We start from the raw sequence: 17,641 nt of genomic DNA on the forward strand, positions 1-17,641 counted from the left end.
TTCTGTGTCTCCCCCTCTCTCTGCCCCTCCCCCATTCATGCTCTGTCTCTCTCTCTCTGTCTCAAAAATAAATAAACATTAAAAAAATTAAAAAAAAAATAATGTCAGGAGCCTTCAAGAACACAGTAGGACTCATGGAACGCGCAACACACGGTGGTCATTAAAAAGTGAAAGTTGAATCCGAGACTAAACCTGAAACAATTGGTCTGAGCATAATTAAATGCCAGCTAAAATTAGATGAGAATTAAAAAAATTCCTCTAACAAAACAGTTTGAAAATTATTACAGATAACTGAAGAGGTAGATAACTTTGAAAGTTAGAACTCATTTCTCACAATGAACTTAGAAGCGTAGAAATAGATCTTTTATAATTGGCGTGACAAGAGAAATAATTTATTAACATGTAGAAGAGAGTCCGAAGCTTATAGAAGAGGGAAGGTTAATTACTATGGCAGGAGTCAGCTGATGCTACGTCCCATTCTTTACTTTACGGATCAGTTGGTTTCTTAAATGATTTCCTGTATGGTTTGGAGGAGGAAATAATTTTCCTGACATTAAGCCTAAACCACCTTTGCGATAGCATTTTTGTTTTAAGCTTATGATCCAGTCTTTATAGAAATGGTTCTTTCCTTAAGCCACTGTTCTAATGTGCCAGTATGGGGTAAGCAAAGCTACGTTGAGCTGATTTACACATGCTGCAAACATCATTTTAGCACCTGGGTGCTTGCTGGTAAAAATTACTCTCTCCTTCTGAAGATTATCACGATAGTCTTGGCTATGAGCATAACTAGTGAATATTCTCAGTGTACCTTCCTTGAAATTCTCCATCATCAGCAGATTATCGTTGGGTCCTGTCCTGCCTCACCATGCAGAAAAAAAAAAAAAAATAGTCAAAGGTAACACCAGACAGGAAGGGTTTCCTTAAGCGGCAAATGGTTAAAATACCATCGTCATCTCCAATTGTTTTTGTGACTTTAAGTTATTTTTCTGTGCATGACCACAGCTTTACGAAACGCTGGCTAGAGTTTCTAATAATTCCATTACTCAGATGCCCGACAAAAAGTGGGTAAGACAAAAAGGTAAGACAAAAAGTGGTCTACTGGTGTCTCCGGATACTTAGTATGCCATTGTCACTCTTGTTAAGAATCCACAATAAATACCACTATGTCGCCGCAAACCGAGAAAGAGATCGCAATATTGACTGTGTCCCATATATCCATTACACCCTCTGCCGAGTGCTTTCTTTGGCTTCTGTGATTTCATTCTGTTCGCCAGAACAGTGGGGGACCTGCCACTTACCTGTTCTACATTACATTGGCTTCTTGCACATTGTATACTTTTCCATTCACTCATCGAGGTTGTACAATTCATGTCTTACACACTTTAGATCCACAGTATCATTTAGATACTCTTTTTGAATGGAATCTATGTGGTAACAACTTAGGGTCTATTACATCTCTGCTTCATCTTTTGCCATATTTTTGAACATACTATGCCCAGTTCTTCCGTTTCATTAATTCCTGTACCTGGATCATGTTGGGGTCTGTTTCTTTTGTAGTTTCCTTTCTCGTTCTTATTTATCGTATGGTCTTTCCTCTTTGTGTGCTCGGTCAATTTTAGTTATGTGCTGGACAATGTGTTAAAGACCTAGGGAGAGTGGTGATGCTTGTCTTCAAAGACTTTCTAATTTGATGTCTTGCTAGGGTGGCATGTCTATTTTCAAAGGAGTTCCAAGTTCTTGTCTGGTTTCTCTGTCCTCTGGAAATGGCCTCTCCCAGGAGCCAAACCTGAATCCCCGTCACCTGGATATCCGCAATCCATAGGTGCCCCTTGTCAGTCTTTGTTGTTGATCTTTGGTGTTAATTTGCCCCTCTAGGGGGCCTCCCTCATGCATGTTTTCTTTTCAGGACTGTTCTCCTGGGATGTCAAGGAGTCCCCAGCACCGTGAGGGAGCAGGAAATTCTGAGTTTCAGAACCTCTCACCGGGCCGTTTATCCCGCACACAGAGTCAGGATTCTGTGAATGTCTTTAGTGAGAACAAGATGAATATTTGAGGCCTTCTAGTTTGTTGTTCTGGACTTGGAACTGTTCATTGGTTTCTCTCTCCACCGAGGCTAGACTCCTGTCTGGGCCCAGCCCGAGCCCATGCTCAAAACTGACGGATGTCTTCCCGAGAAAAGAGCTGGGTGTCATGAGCTCATCTGTGAATGGGCCTCCCCTCCTGGAAATTTTAACCCATCAATTCCTTGTTGTTTTCATAGACCTCAAAGTGTCTTGAAATCGTTATTTTGTAAACCATAATGTATTACCTTTTTCTGTATTGGTGGGACTGTTTGCCTACTTGGGCCTGTGACACCAACAAGAAAGCATGCATTCCGTCCAAGTCCTTATGTTTAAGTGAGATGTAAAAAAAAAAAAAAAATCACTAAGAGAGAAATGACCAGGGGGCAGAAGGGGTTCATTTGAGACTGTTTAAGAACTGCCTGTAGGCAGCAGAGATGTTGGCTGTGAGGAGAGGTAATCCAGGAACTGTGAATGCCCGCTTGCCAACAGTAGAAAGTTTTCCATGTGGCAGACAGGTTTGACTTTTGTGTGTGTTTTGCTTTGGATGGTTAGAAGATGCTGGAAGGAGACAGACTTGAGATCTAAGATCACAGGTCTATGAGGAATCTCAGACCTCTGAGAAAACAAAATGCAGCATCTCTGGGCAGGATACATTTTCTCTTGTTGGAGTTGTGCACGCAGTTTGGGGTGTTTTGCGGTGAGCGTTTAGAGGATAGTGGTGTTGGACTCTAATGGGTCCTCCCGATCTTGCGGTTCTGGGAGTTTCTTCCGTATTCTCTCCCAGCACCATAGTTAGCTTGTGTTTTCATGGCAGGAATGACGGTTGTCGCATGCTTCGCCTGGGATACAGGAAGTCTTTCTGGACTCTATACGTTTGGCCACTTTAAGTTATTTATGTCAGTGCTATTGGTTCTTTCTCTAGCAAACGACTTCTGTAGTTATATCTCTGTCTAGGTCCCGAATTAAAAAGAATTACGGCTGCCTGAACATAAGTTGATAGCAATACATTACGTGAACCTTCTTATTCTATAAAAACATGCGTTTGGAACCAAAGTCCACTCACCACAGCTAAGTACCTATTCAGAGGAGGCAAAAGTGGTGATACGTTTTCACACGAGTTGAAGTCCTTGATACGGCAATTATGCTATTTCTGGTGTAGGCTGTCAGGCGTCTCATAATCACGGCATGCCACATGCAGATTTTCTTATTGTTAGAATAACGTGTGCCTGGAAAAATGGCTCACTGCTTGAGTTTGAGAGTAATAGACATGTGACCTCCGTGCAGCTATCAGAGCTGATGTTTGCAATATATTTGATTGCAGTCTCTGTGTAATGTTTTAATAGGCACTCACTTAGTAAAGACAGAACAACGATCCCGTTAATGGTGGTAACAACTATAACTTTATACTTTTCAGAAGTGTTTTTCATGTATAACATTAGGTCATTAGCACATACGTCTCTGAGGCAGGCGGGGCAGACCATTTTATCCTGAGGAGCTGAGGTCCTTAACTGTGAGTGGGCACAAAGCAGGCGGGACTGGCATTGGGATTCGGGTGTCTTTGCCCAGGCTCTCTGTCTTTCCCAGCAGGATGGCTCCCCCAAACCTGCCCCCATGATGTCCAGCTCTTCAGGACTGAGCTGGCCTTTTGTGAATTAACCCTCGTGCAGGGTGACACAGCCCCCTGAGCCCATCCTGAGCCCTGCTCAGACTCAATGAGGCAGGGGTCTGGAAAGAGTTGCTCTGGAAGAGGGCTTGCGGTCCTGCTGGGTGAAGAAAGCCCGACCAGAGCAAGACAGAGGTGGCCTCAGAGGGATGCCTCCGTGTGCTCACTTCCGTTTGACGTGGAAATATGGAGAGAGTTTTAATGAGCAGTGAAATACTCTTTTACTCTGTTTCTGGAAAACTTTTTAGGAACATTGTGACCCAAATGTGACCCAAATCGTTACCCACAAGAGCCATCTGTCCCTGTCTGCTTTACGTCCGTCTCAGCCACCTTCTCTGATAGGAACTTTGGAAATGAAAAGGGGCTGACGGTACAGGAGCTATTCCCGTAGTTGCTAGCAAAATGACTCGCTGTCCCATTGCGGGGACATTCCCGCCACATCACCGGAGCACTCCCTCAGGGAAGGAGTGAAGTACTCACAGACACCCCTTTTCGTCTCTGGGAGCCATCTGGTCGTGTTCCTCTGCCCACTAGCTACCGTCTACACCGTATGTGGCCCACATTTTCAACTTGTATTGAGCTTGGCCGGCTCTGGGCACGGGGGAGACCGCAAAGTGATCTTCAAGGACGGTATTACGGAGTCCTTAGATTCGAAGATAGTGAAGTGATTCAAATCCAGGTGCAGAATTTTAGCCAGGCAAACAGTGACCGACTGATTCTCAGCTCAAGGTGAAATGTCTTTTCTCTTTTGGCATCTAATAAATCAATCTTAAATACACGTTCGAGGTGTTTTTCAAAAAAGCCTATTTGATTGGGGGCCTTGGCCACTTCATCGAGGGATCTTCCCGAGATCTCAGAGGTGGGTCTATCAGACAGTTGGGTATCTCAGGGAATCAGGGTGAGAACTCAGACTCCGGTAACTACAAAAGTTGAATGGGAGAAAATTTGAGAGTAGAAGGGATAGTGTGTGAGGCAGGACCTCTAAGGCCACGTAAGTCTGCCAAGGGCAGAAGACACAATGGAAGCAAGGTCAGCAGAGGTCTAGGTCAGAGAGCAGATGTCCTGCTGACCGTTTCTGTAATTGTTTGTGCCAGGTACTCTGGTAATGACTTTCCATATCAGTTCCTTTCCATGGGAGCTGCCTCTGGTTGTTCCCTCGATTCACAGACAACAGCCATCAGCTCTAAGACAATTCATATCTGGCACACACAGCTAGTGGAGTTGAGGAGTGTCTATTTGAACAAAGCTACGTCTTCCAAACAGTCAAGTACTTCAACATATGCTGCATTTCAAAGATATTCCACTGTAAGGGCCTACCCAGTCATATCAACAGAAATAGCATTTTACCCTCCCCCCCCGCCCCAGGGTCCGATAGCCAGCAGGAGATCTGTGTTCAGAGAGATTGGACGGAATGGTTTTCATTAAGTTTATACTTAAAAATGTACCTCTGCTAGGAATAGCCTCTTACGACAAGTGACGTCCTATGGCCTCTTACCACAGCTGTTCACAAATGGCTAGAATACAAAGCCGGGGATATTTCGATCTCGCTGCCTTTCGGGGCTCCTCTGTATCATTCACACACTTTGCCACGTTTAGGGATATAACATGAATGCTTTGGCTGGGAGAAGCCGCCACAGTGGTAATATTTTAAGTAGTTTGGTGGTGTAAAAGTATGAACCACACGTCTTTTATTGTTGCCTGCTTGAAATTCTACACGGGTTGTTTTACTAACAGAAAACACACAGATATTTTAACTCGAAAGGCTTAGATTTGAGCAAGCTTGTCACTCACCATTGGTGTGTGACCCGAGGCCAGGTTGGTGACTTCTCCAAGCTACTTACCTCCTGTGTCAAGGGAGAGGAAAATTAAAGGCAAAATTGACCTCTGACCTCTACACACAATGAATATTAATACTCCTACCGGTAATGATTGATAGTCTGTGCAAAAGGACAGGGTTATGCCTCCAGCATTTAGTAAATAGTTACAAATACAATTTCTCCATTGCCCCAGTATGACAAAATCAGAAAGTTTTTGGGTAAATTGTATTTGCTTACAGATAGAAAGAAACAGCAATGGTTAAATCCGAAACCCTCCAGGAGTCTTTTGTGCCACAACCTTGATTACTAACACGGAAAAAGAGTTCGATGCACCCTTCCCATTCAATCCTATACAGTTTAGGAGACCAAGAAGTAGATGTTGGGGTTGGCTCGGGCCTTCACGAAGAACAAGTTAATGCCATCCTGTGGTTTAGCAGCTGTTTCTGTCAGATGTTATTTGACAATAACTTGTGCTATTGCCTTTAGGCTTGATGATTGTATTTGGTTACTTTTTGATACATCACTTTTCTTTTTTCTTTTTTTTTTTTTATTATGTTTCTTTATTTTTGAGAGGCAGAGAGAGACAGAACATGAGTGGGGGAGGGGCGGAGAGGGAGGGAGAGACAGAATCCGAAGCAGGCTCCAGACGCTGACCTGTCAACCCAGAGCCCGATGCAGTGCTTGAACCCATGAACCGTGAGATCATGACCTGAGCCAAAGTCGGACCCTCAACTGACTGAGCCACCTAGGCGCCCCGATACATCACTTTTCTTGATAACGGCTGATTTTTTTTTTTCTTCCAGGCCTTTAAAAAATACAAGTCAGTTTTGCACAGAACAATTTGACACATACTTCGTTTAAGTAATTAATACCGAGTCAGATGTATTTCAAGAATATTTTATAACTACTGTTTTTTTTTTTTTTTCCCCAGGGTTTTGTTGCTGAAAGTTTTTCTTGAAATCAAAAGCCAGCCTGTGGGTGAGTCCTATATCTTCTTGGTTCATTATGTCACCATTTTCTGGACAACATTGCTCAGCACGGGGATTAACAAGGTCAACTGGGCCGTGTTTGAACAAGTGCTTATTTTAATTACATAGTATGAGAGGTAGCTGGCTCCTCGCTGAGAAAGAAGATGGTTATTTGCTAAGGATTTCACAAAAAATGGCATATTCTGTCATTCTCCCTCCACTGAACCAGTTCATCCCTCCAAAAGTTTGAAATAATAATGCTAGGTGTATTTATTTTTCTATATATGAAAAATATTCTAAGGCTTATGAATTATTTTTATGTCTTCATGGAATTTAGAATTTCTATGTGTATCTTTTTTCCTTTGCATTTTAGATATTTTTAGGTTTATTTATTTATATTGAGAGAGAGAGAGAGAGAAAGCGAGCATGTGCCCACACATGTGCACATGTGGGGAAGGGCCTGAGAGAGGGAGAGAAAGAATCTGTGAGATCACGACCTGAGCCGAAATCAGAGTCAGATGCTTAACCGACTGAGCCACCCAGGTGCCTCCTTTGCATTTTAAACTGGAATCAAAGGCATCATTTCTTTATACCTGTGCCTTGCAGAGTGCAAACACACAATAAGTATCTGTTGATCTGAAATAAAGGTAAGCTTTCTGCTATGACTTAGATGCAAGGTAGCTCGAGATAGAATGTGGAGCCCTTTTTTTTTTTAAGTTTATTTATTTATTCTGAGAGAGACCAGAGAGAAAATCCCAAGCAGCCTCCACACTATCAGCATAGAGGCTGACGCAGGGCACGATCTCACAAACTGTGGGACCAAGACCTGAGCTGAAATCAAGCGTCTATACCTAACTGACTGAGCCACCCCGGTGCCCCAAATGTTGGGCCTTTTAAAAAAACAGGTCTTTAAAAGAGTTTGAATCTTGACATTCTATCTTATGAGGTAAGAAGGAATCTTTGAGCTCCTGAATGGTGTCAAACATTTTCTGTCAACTGTAGACTCTTTCTTGTGAAGTCCACATATCTGGAGAAAGGAGAGAGGCTCTGAGTGTGTCTGACGGGACCTCGTGAGTTGTCCGGGGCTCACTTTGGAATCCATTGCCATGGTCCCAACCCCACGTTTCCCAGACGAGGGTACGACCGCCGAGACAGGAGGCATGCTCCGCCGTGTACCACCCTGTGCCGCGGGTTCTGAGGGCCTTTCCACTCCGCTGTGCAGGTGGCTCTCAGGTACCCTGGCCTGGATGTGGTCTTCCTGCCCAATTCCCAGATCATCCTCCAATCTGCACCAGGCCTTTAGAGAAGGTCGGTTCTAAAACTTCTACGAAGAGAATTCAGTAGCTGGAGAATGCTTTAGTGCTTATGTGAATTTTACTATTTTCCAGCAAATGGGACATTGGGAAGAGTTTTGCAGAAGATAGCAGTAATTAGAAAAATGTCTTGCTTGACTTCAGGCATGGTATCATTAGGAGTCCCCCACCATCAAATGCTGTGATTTCTTTCTTTCTTTCTTTTTTTTTTTGGCTTTTGCTCTAAAGTCACTGAAGAACTCAGACTTTGGTGTCTCATCCCAGAAGTAACAGAACTGGCATCATCATGTGGTCCTGCCTCTGGGATAGATGCATACGTGTATATGCTATATCTAATCTGATGTTTGCTGCAATCGTGTGAAACCTTGTTTTCAATAAAGTTTATTTATTTTTGAGAGAGACAGAGAGTGAAAGAGCAGGGGAGGGGCAGAGAGAGGGAGAGAGAGAATCCCAGGTAGGCTCTGTACCACCAGCACAGAGCCGGATGTGGGGCTTGATCCCACGAACTGTGAGATCATGACCTGAGCCAAAATCAAGAGTCAGGGGCTTAACTGAGGGAACCACCAGGTGTCCACTTTTTTCTTTTTGAAAGGATTTCACACCGTTTCATTTCCCCCTCTGTCCTGCTCATCCCTGCTCCTTGTCCCAGGAGGGGGGCCTCTATGGAGTGCATCAGGTTGGTCCCCTTGGCTGGCTGAATTCTCGCCCCTCTCCTCGTCCTGTCGGACTTTGCACTCTTGGTAAGCCCTTAGTACCAAGTACTGTTCCTGTGTCTCTGCCATAGCTCAGTGCCTAGTCCCTCTGTTACAGACATTCTGCCCTGGTCTCCTCATTATCAGAAAAATGCCTCCGTAGGTACCCTGCTGTCTCCAGAATCCTGAGGATACAGCACGGCCATTTCAGTTTACAGATGGCTATCCAAGGATTTACCATGGAAGTGAAGCTTCAGGACCCCTCATTTATATGGAACCCTTCCAAGGCTCTCGTAACGACCCCCTATGGGTTTTCACTGGCACATGCTCTCAGGAAATTTGCAAAGACGATATGCTTTCCAGGTGACTTGTCTCTGCACTCACACTTCCCTGTCACGCTTCTCCTTGGGTTGGCTTGTGTTCCAATGGCTACGGACATTTCTGAGATTTGGCTCCCTGGGAGTTGCACTGGAAATACCTTTAACTTGAGTTTAGTGAGATGTGTTTATGTGGTGGCATTCACTGCCATGTAGGAGAATTAAGAATTAAGTTAGGGGCACCTGGGTGGCTCAGTCGAGTAAGCGTCTGGCTTCGGCTCAGGTCATGATCTTGCGGTCTGTGAGTTTGAGCCCTGTGTCGGGCTCTGTGCTGACAACTCGGCCATCCCAGGGTAGGAATACCTTCTAGAAAGGCTCAACTCATACATCTTGCTTCAACTAATACAGTGGTTTCCTTGAAATAATGTGTCCCAAGCCATAAGGCCCCAGACACATGAGGCTGGCAGAGGGGAAACAAGGTGTGAAATTAACAAAATCAGAACCATGTCTGTGGAAACTTCTTTCTTTTCTTCTAATATAATTTATTTTCAAATTGGTTTCCATACAACACCCAGTGCTCATCCCAACAGGTGCCCTCCTCAATGCCCATCACCCATTCGCCCCTCTCCCTGATGCCCATCAATCCTCAGTTTGTTCTCTTTATTTAAGAGTCTCTTATGGTTTGCCTCCCTCCCTCCCTCCCTGTTTGTAACTATCTTTTTCCCCTTCCCCTCCCCCATGGTCTTCTGTTAAGTTTCTCAAGATCCACATATGAATGAAAACACATGGTATCTTTCTCTGACTGACTTATTTCACTCAGCATAGTACCCTCCAGTTCCATCCACATTACTGCAAATGATAGGATTTCATTCTTTCTCATTGCCAAGTAGTATTCCATTGTTTACATGAACCACATCTTCTTTATCAATTCGTCAGTTGATGGACATTTAGGCTCTTTCCATAATATGGCTATTGTTGAAAGTGCTGCTATAAACCCTGGGGTGCAAGTGCCCCTCTGCATCAGCACTCCTGTATCCCTTGGGTAAATTCCTAGCAGTGCTATTGCTGGGTCATAGGGTAGATCTATTCTTAATTTTTTGAGGAACCTCCACACTTTACCAGCCCAGCTGCAGCAGCTTGCATTCCCACCAACAGTGCATGAGGGCTCCCGTTTCTCCACATCCTCGCCAACATCTATAGTCTCCTGAGTTATTCATTTTAGCCACTCTGACTGGCGTGAGGTGGTATCTCAGTGTGGTTTTGATTTCTGTTTCCCTGATGATGAGTGATGTTGAGTATCGTTTCATGTGTCTGTTGGCCACCTGGATGTCTTTGTTGGAAAACAGATAACCCTGTGGAAACTTCGAAGAATCAGTTGTGAAAATTGTAAGAAGCTTTGCAGCTTAATGGCTCCTAGATGAAATGGAAGTGCTTGGTTCCTTAAAATGTACTTTATAAGGCATTGAAATCCAAGAGGCACAGAGAACTCCCTTCAGACGTAACTTGAATCGATCTTCTGCACGACATATCATAGTGAAACTGGCAAAATACAAGGATAAAGAGAAAATTCTGAAAGCAGCGAGGGATAAACGTGCTCTAACATATAAAGGGAGACCTATAAGACTCGTGACCCATCTCTCTTCTGAAACTAGGCAGGCTAGAAAGGCATGGCAGGAGATCTTCAATGTGATGAACAGGACAAATATGCAGCCGAGAATCTTCTATCCAGCAAGTCTGTCATTTAGAATAGAAGGAGAGATAAAGGTCTTCCCAAACAAACAAAAACTGAAGGAATTCGTCACCACTCAACCAGCCCTACAAGAGATCCTAAGGGGGATCCTGTGAGACAAAGTACCAGAGACATCGCTACAAGCATAAAACATACAGACATCACAATGACTCTAAACCCATCTCTTTCTATAATAACACTGAATGTAAAGGGACTAAATGCGCCAACCAAAAGACATAGGGTATCAGAATGGATAAAAAAAACAAGACCCATCTATTTGCTGTCTACAAGAGACTCATTTTAGACCTGAGGACACCTTCAGATTGAGAGTGAGGAGATGGAGAACTATTTATCATGCTACTGGAAGCCAAAAGAAAGCTGGAGTAGACATACTTATATCAGACAAACTGGACTTTAAATTAAAGGCTGTAACAAGAGATGAAGAAGGGCATTATATAATAATTACAGGGTCTATCCATCAGGAAGAGCTAACAATTATAAATGTCTATGCGCCGAATACGGGAGCCCCCAAGTATATAAAACAATTACTCACAAACATAAGCAACCTTATTGAGAAGAATGTGGTAATTGCAGGGGACTTTAACACCCCACTTACAGAAATGGATAGATCATCTAGACACACGGTCAATAAAGAAACAAGGGCCCTGAAGGATACATTGGATCAGATGGACTTGACAGATATATTTAGAACTCTGCATCCCAAAGCAACAGAATATACTTTCTTCTCGAGTGCACGTGGAACATTCTCCAAGATAGATCACATACTGGGTCACAAAACAGCCCTTCATAAGTATACAAGAATTGAAATCATACCATGCATACTTTCAGACCACAATGCTATGAAGCTTGAAATCAACCACAGGAAAAAGTCTGGAAAACTTCCAAAAGCATGGAGGTTAAAGAACACCCTACTAAAGAATGAGTGGGTCAACCAGGCAATTAGAGAAGAAATTTAAAAATATATGGAAACAAACGAAAATGAAAATACAACAATCCAAACGCTTTGGGATGCAGCAAAGGCTGTCCTGAGAGGAAAATACATTGCAATCCAGGCCTATCTCAAGAAACAAGAAAAATCCCAAATACAAAATCTAATAGCACACCTAAAGGAAATAGAAGCAGAACGGCAAAGGCAGCCTAAACCCAGCAGAAGAAGAGAAATAATAAAGATCAGAGCATAAATAAACAATATAGAATCTAAAAAACTGTAGAGCAGATCAACGAAACCAAGAGTTGGTTTTTTGAAAAACTAAACAAAATTGATAAACCTCTAGCCAGGCTTCTCAAAAAGAAAAGGGAGATGACCCAAATAGATAAAATCATGAATGAAAATGGAATTATTACAACCAATCCCTCAGATATGGAAACAATTATCAGGGAATATTATGAAAAATTATATGCCAACAAACTGGACAACCTGGAAGAAATGGACAAATTCCTAAACACCCACATGCTTCCAAAACTCAATCAGGAGGAAATAGAAAGCTTGAACAGACCCATAACCAGCGAAGAAATTGAATCAGTCATCAAAAATCTCCCAACAAATAAGAGTCCAGGACCAGATGGCTTCCTAGGGGAGTTCTACCAGACATTTAAAGCAGAGATAATACCTATCCTTCTCAAGCTATTCCAAGAAATAGAAAGGGAAGGAAAACTTCCAGACTCATTTTATGAAGCCAGTATTACTTTGATTCCTAAACCAGAGACCCAGTAAAAAAAGAGAACTACAGGCCAATATCCCTGATGAATATGGATGCAAAAATTCTCAATAAGATATTAGCAAATCGAATTCAATGGCATATAAAAAGAATTATTCACCAGGATCAAGTGGGATTCATTCCTGGGATGCAAGACTGGTTCAACATTTGCAAATCAGTCAACGTGATACATCACATTAATAAAAGAAAAGATAAGAACCATATGATCCTGTCAATCGATACAGAAAAGGCATTTGACAAAATTCAGCACCCTTTCTTAATAAAAACCCTTCAGAAAGTCGGGGTAGAAGGAACATACTTAAAGATCATAAAAGCCATTTATGAAAAGTCCACAGCTAACATCATCCTCAATGGGGAAAAACTGAGAGCTTTTTCCCTGAGATCAGGAACACGACAGGGATGCCCATTCTCACCGCTGTTGTTTAACATAGTGTTGGAAGTTCTAGCATCAGCAATCAGACAACAAAAGGAAATCAAAGGCATCAAAATTGGCAAAGATGAAGTCAAGCTTTCACTTTTTGCAGATGACATGATACTATACATGGAAAATCCGATAGACTCCACCAAAAGTCTGCTAGAACTGATCCATGAATTCAGCAAAGTTGCAGGATACAAAATCAATGTACAGAAAATCAGTTGCATTCTTATACACTAACAATGAAGCAACAGAAAGACAAATAAAGAAACTGATCCCATTCACAATTGCACCAAGAAGCATAAAATACCTAGGAATAAATCTAACCAAAGATGTAAAAGATCTGTGTGCTGAAAACTATAGAAAGCTTATGAAGGTAATTGGAGAAGATATAAAGAAATGGAAAGACATTCCGTGCTCATGGATTGGAAGAATAAATATTGTCAAAATGTCAATACTGCCCAAAGCTATCTACACATTCAATGCAATCCCAATCAAAATTGCACCAGCATTCTTCTCGAAACTAGAACAAGCAATCCTCAAATTCATACGGAACCACAAAAGGCCCCGAATAGCCAAAGTAATTTTGAAGAAGAAGACCAAAGCAGGAGGCATCACAATCCCAGACTTTAGCCTCTACTACAAAGCTGTAATCATCAAGACAGCATGGTATTGGCACAAAAACAGACACATAGACCAATGCAATAGAATAGAAACCCCAGAACTAGACTCACAAACGTATGGCCAACTAATCTTTGACAAAGCAGGAAAGAACATCCAATGGAAAAAAGACAATCTCTTTAACAAATGGTGCTGGGAGAACTGGACAGCAACATGCAGAAGGTTGAAACTAGACCACTTTCTCACACCATTCACAAAAATAAACTCAAAATACATAAAGGACCTGAATGTGAGACAGGAAACCATCAAAACCCTAGAGGAGAAAGCAGGAAAAGACCTCTCTGTCCTCAGCTGTAGCAATCTCTTACTTGACACATCCCCAAAGGCAAGGGAATTGAAAGCAAAAATGAACTACTGGGACCTTATGAAGATAAAAAGCTTCTGCACAGCAAAGGAAACAACCAAGAAAACTAAAAGGCAACCAATGGAATGGGAAAAGATATTTGCAAATGACATATTGGACAAAGGGCTAGTACCCAAAATCTATAAAGAGCTCACCAAACTCCACACCCGAAAAGCAAATAACCCAGTGAAGAAATGAGCAGAAAACATGAGTAGACACTTCTCTAAAGAAGACATCCGGGTGGCCAACAGGCACATGAAAAGATGCTCAACGTCGCTCCTCATCAGGGAAATACAAATCAAAACCACACTCAGATATCACCTCACACCAGTCAGAGTGGCCAAAATGAACAAATCAGGAGGCTATAGATGCTGGAGAGGATGTGGAGAAACGGGAACCCTCTTGTACTGTTGGTGGGAATGCAAATTCGTGAAGCCACTCTGGAAAACAGTGTGGAGGTTCCTCAAAAAATTAAAAATAGACCTGCCCTATGACCCAGCAATAGCACTGCTAGGAATTTACCCAAGGGATACAGGAGTACTGATGCATAGGAGCACTTGTACCCCAATGTTTATAGCAGCACTCTCAACAATAGCCAAATTATGGAAAAAGCCTAAATGTCCATCAACTGATGAATGGATAAAGAAATTGTGGTTTATATACACATTGGAGTACTACGTGGCAATGAGAAAGAACGAAATATGGCCCTTTGTAGCAGCGTGGATGGAACTGGAGAGTGTGATGCTAAGTGAAATAAGCCATACAGAGAAAGACAGATACCATATGTTTTCACTCTTATGTGGATCCTGAGAAACTTAACAGAAACCCATGGGGGAGGGGAAGGGGGTGAAAAAAAAGAGGTTAGAGTGGGAGAGAGCCAAAGCATAAGAGACTCTTAAAAACAGAACAAACTGAGGGTTGATGGGAGGTGGGAGGAGGGGAGGGTGGGTGATGGGTATTGAGGAGGGCACCTTTTGGGATGAACACTGGGTGTTGTATGGAAACCAATTTGACAATAAATTTCATATATTGAAAAATAAAAATAAATAAAAATAAATAAAAATAAATAAAATATAGGTCCCTCAAAAAAAAAAAGAAATGTACTTTATAACACACCATATGCAATTTGAAATGCATATTGCTCTAATGAGAATTGTGTAAAACAGAATTTGTCAGAATTCTTATGTTTATAGGGCATAAGCATGTGTGGCAATACACATAGAAAGAATTTTGATATGTCTTCTAGATTGGATCGAGATCCTAAAACTTTCAGGGCATTAAGTAAAATGAAATGTGCATCAGGAGGAAGTGTTACAAAACTATAAACCAAAAACTTAACTGATCAATCTGAAAAGACTTAATTATCTACCAGGTAACACAGATGGAATTATCCCTTTATTTGTTTTATGGAACATAGCTATTGAAAATACTATAAGCTTATTTTCATGTGAAAAGGCATTGGAAAACTATCCAGCCAAAATGTATAGGGGTAAAAGCATTATAAAGGTGAGCCAGGCACTGAATTAATACAAAGAATTTTTTCTCTCTATGTTGTATTGGTTTTATTTGTCAATGTTTGAAAATTTTTACTTTGTTGTGATCTTTTGTCATTCAGAATAAATACTCATATTTGTACCTAAATTTGGTATTTTAAACTCTTTTCTTCAATGATGCTCCACTAAAGTTCTGAAAGAAGTATCTGTCCTCTGAACCCACCCTGAGTTGGTACAACCCAATCCCCATCTCACTCATGAATAGAGTTGGGTTTCACGAGTAGATCTTTATGCTGAAGTGCGTGGTTTTTCTAGTGTAATGCTCAATCTTTCTGTCTTGGGCGGGTGCCTTCAGAAATAAACTCTGAGACAAGGATTCTGGCACGATGATTAGCTTGGGAGGTCACTTGAGGCAGCACTGATTGGAGAGTAGGGAAGACAAGGAAAGACATCAGATCACTGCTGTGGATGGCAAGACTCGATCCTATCTGGAGCCTGGGGGACAATGTGAAATATATCCCATGGCTCTCCCATCCAAGAGGTGACAGAGCCGCCATATTCACCACCAGCCACTCTGAGTGTCAACAGAAGCTGCCCCCAGAGGTACTGACCCCCAAGCATTTCCAGTCTACCTCACCCCGACCCAGCAGGCTCCAGTGGCCAAGTCAGCCCCTGGCTTGTGTCTGAAGCAGCAGCGACAGGATGAATGCAAGGGGCTATGGGCAAAGCACTGATAACGTCCACATACTTCCCACAGATGACGCCTGTCCCTTTGTGTATTTGCACTTTTCCTTTTAGTTCTGTGATGACCTGGGATAATGCCTTGTGTTACATAGCGATTTCCACTTGACAAAGCATTATCATTATATCATCTGTTGTAACACGAAGTAGGAGACAGTCTTCATAAATCCACTTTTCTTAAATGTGTTTTGTGGGTTTGGTGTAGACAAGCAAATTGAATTTAGCTGAGGATGCCCATTTGAGGACTCTGCCACTGAATTTCATCACAATCCAGAAAAACATAAAGAGACTGGACACAGGTAGGCCTGGAATATAAACGATCGATATTTCCCGGCTGCAAAATGAAGAGAGGATTGCGTGGTCGTGGGCTTCAGAAGCTGCCGGGCTTTTGTGTTCTTCACACTGCTTTGCTATTGCCTTATTTCCATGACTTGGAAAACATCGCTTTGGCCAATATCTGTGCCATTTGAGATAAACAGATGTATTTTATTGGCAATATCAATCCCAATATGTCATGTCTGAGCTGCTTTTGAGTCCATAGAGATAGCCATCGTTTCTGTAATCAGCAATACACAATTTTTTGATAACTTGTTACGAGAAGATACATATTTTAACCGGCTATCTGAAAAGAAGCTCCTATACATGCTGGAAAATTGATTTTTTTTTTTTTTTTTTTTTAGATCTGATTCAACAGAGATGAAGTGAACTGTTCTCTTAAGGTGATAAGATAACCATCACAGCATGTGCACTGTGTTCATGGTCGGCCGGGCAACTCTTTTTCTACTTCTTTAAACCAAATTTTAATGTATATCATCACTGGTTGAAATGCTTCCTTCTACCTTAAAAAAAAAAAAAGATTCTCCTATGATAACTACTAGGACCCATGCTTTGGAAAGCTGCTGAATGAAGCACGTTCTCGATCAGAAACTACCTAGATGGTCACAGAGACTTTTCAGGTGTGTGTAGTCAGGTGGATTCTGTATTCTTTATTCACGGATTAACTGAATTTGGTTTGAGAGGCAAGCGGCTTGTGCCCGGGGTAGACGTAGAAGGATGGCCTGATTTTTTTTGTTTTTAATTTTAAAATGGTTTAGAAAAAGGACCACCATGGTCCATGACGCTCGATGCAGAGATACTTTCCCATTAACGACCTTTATTCACACTCATTCATTTTGCAGAAGGGCAGGGCATGAATTGGCCCACAGAGTGCGGGAGGAGCATCCATTTCCAATGTGACGTCTTCACCCTCAGAGAGAGAACGGTTTGCATATGTGTGTTATCATCTCTCTGTTTTTGGCAACTCTCTTACTCCCGGCTGCAGACATTTGTCTGGGATTATCTTCTCTTGTCCTTAAAAGGAGGAAAATACCTTACTCTTTTCATACCCTTGGAGCAGTGCGTGGCACCTGATAAGTCTTCAGAATTCTTGTTAGGTCAGTGAATAAGTTGTTATTAAAATATAATGCAGCCTGGAAATCGGAAATGGCCTCAAATTCTAAAAGATGGAAAATAATGCAGTTTAATGGACATGTGAAGTCCTAAGGGGGAAATGCAATACATAACACATTATAGGGTTTCTACAGCAGATGAGACACTGCTTAAGTCAGTGTGTGGGTTGGTCAAGTCCCTCCCGGCCAGAACTCAGGACCCACTTTTGTTACTTGAAA

This window comes from Herpailurus yagouaroundi, unplaced genomic scaffold, assembly GCF_014898765.1.
Source record: "Herpailurus yagouaroundi ecotype Mexico unplaced genomic scaffold, PumYag 188, whole genome shotgun sequence".
In the NCBI taxonomy this organism is placed as follows: Eukaryota; Metazoa; Chordata; class Mammalia; order Carnivora; family Felidae; genus Herpailurus; species Herpailurus yagouaroundi.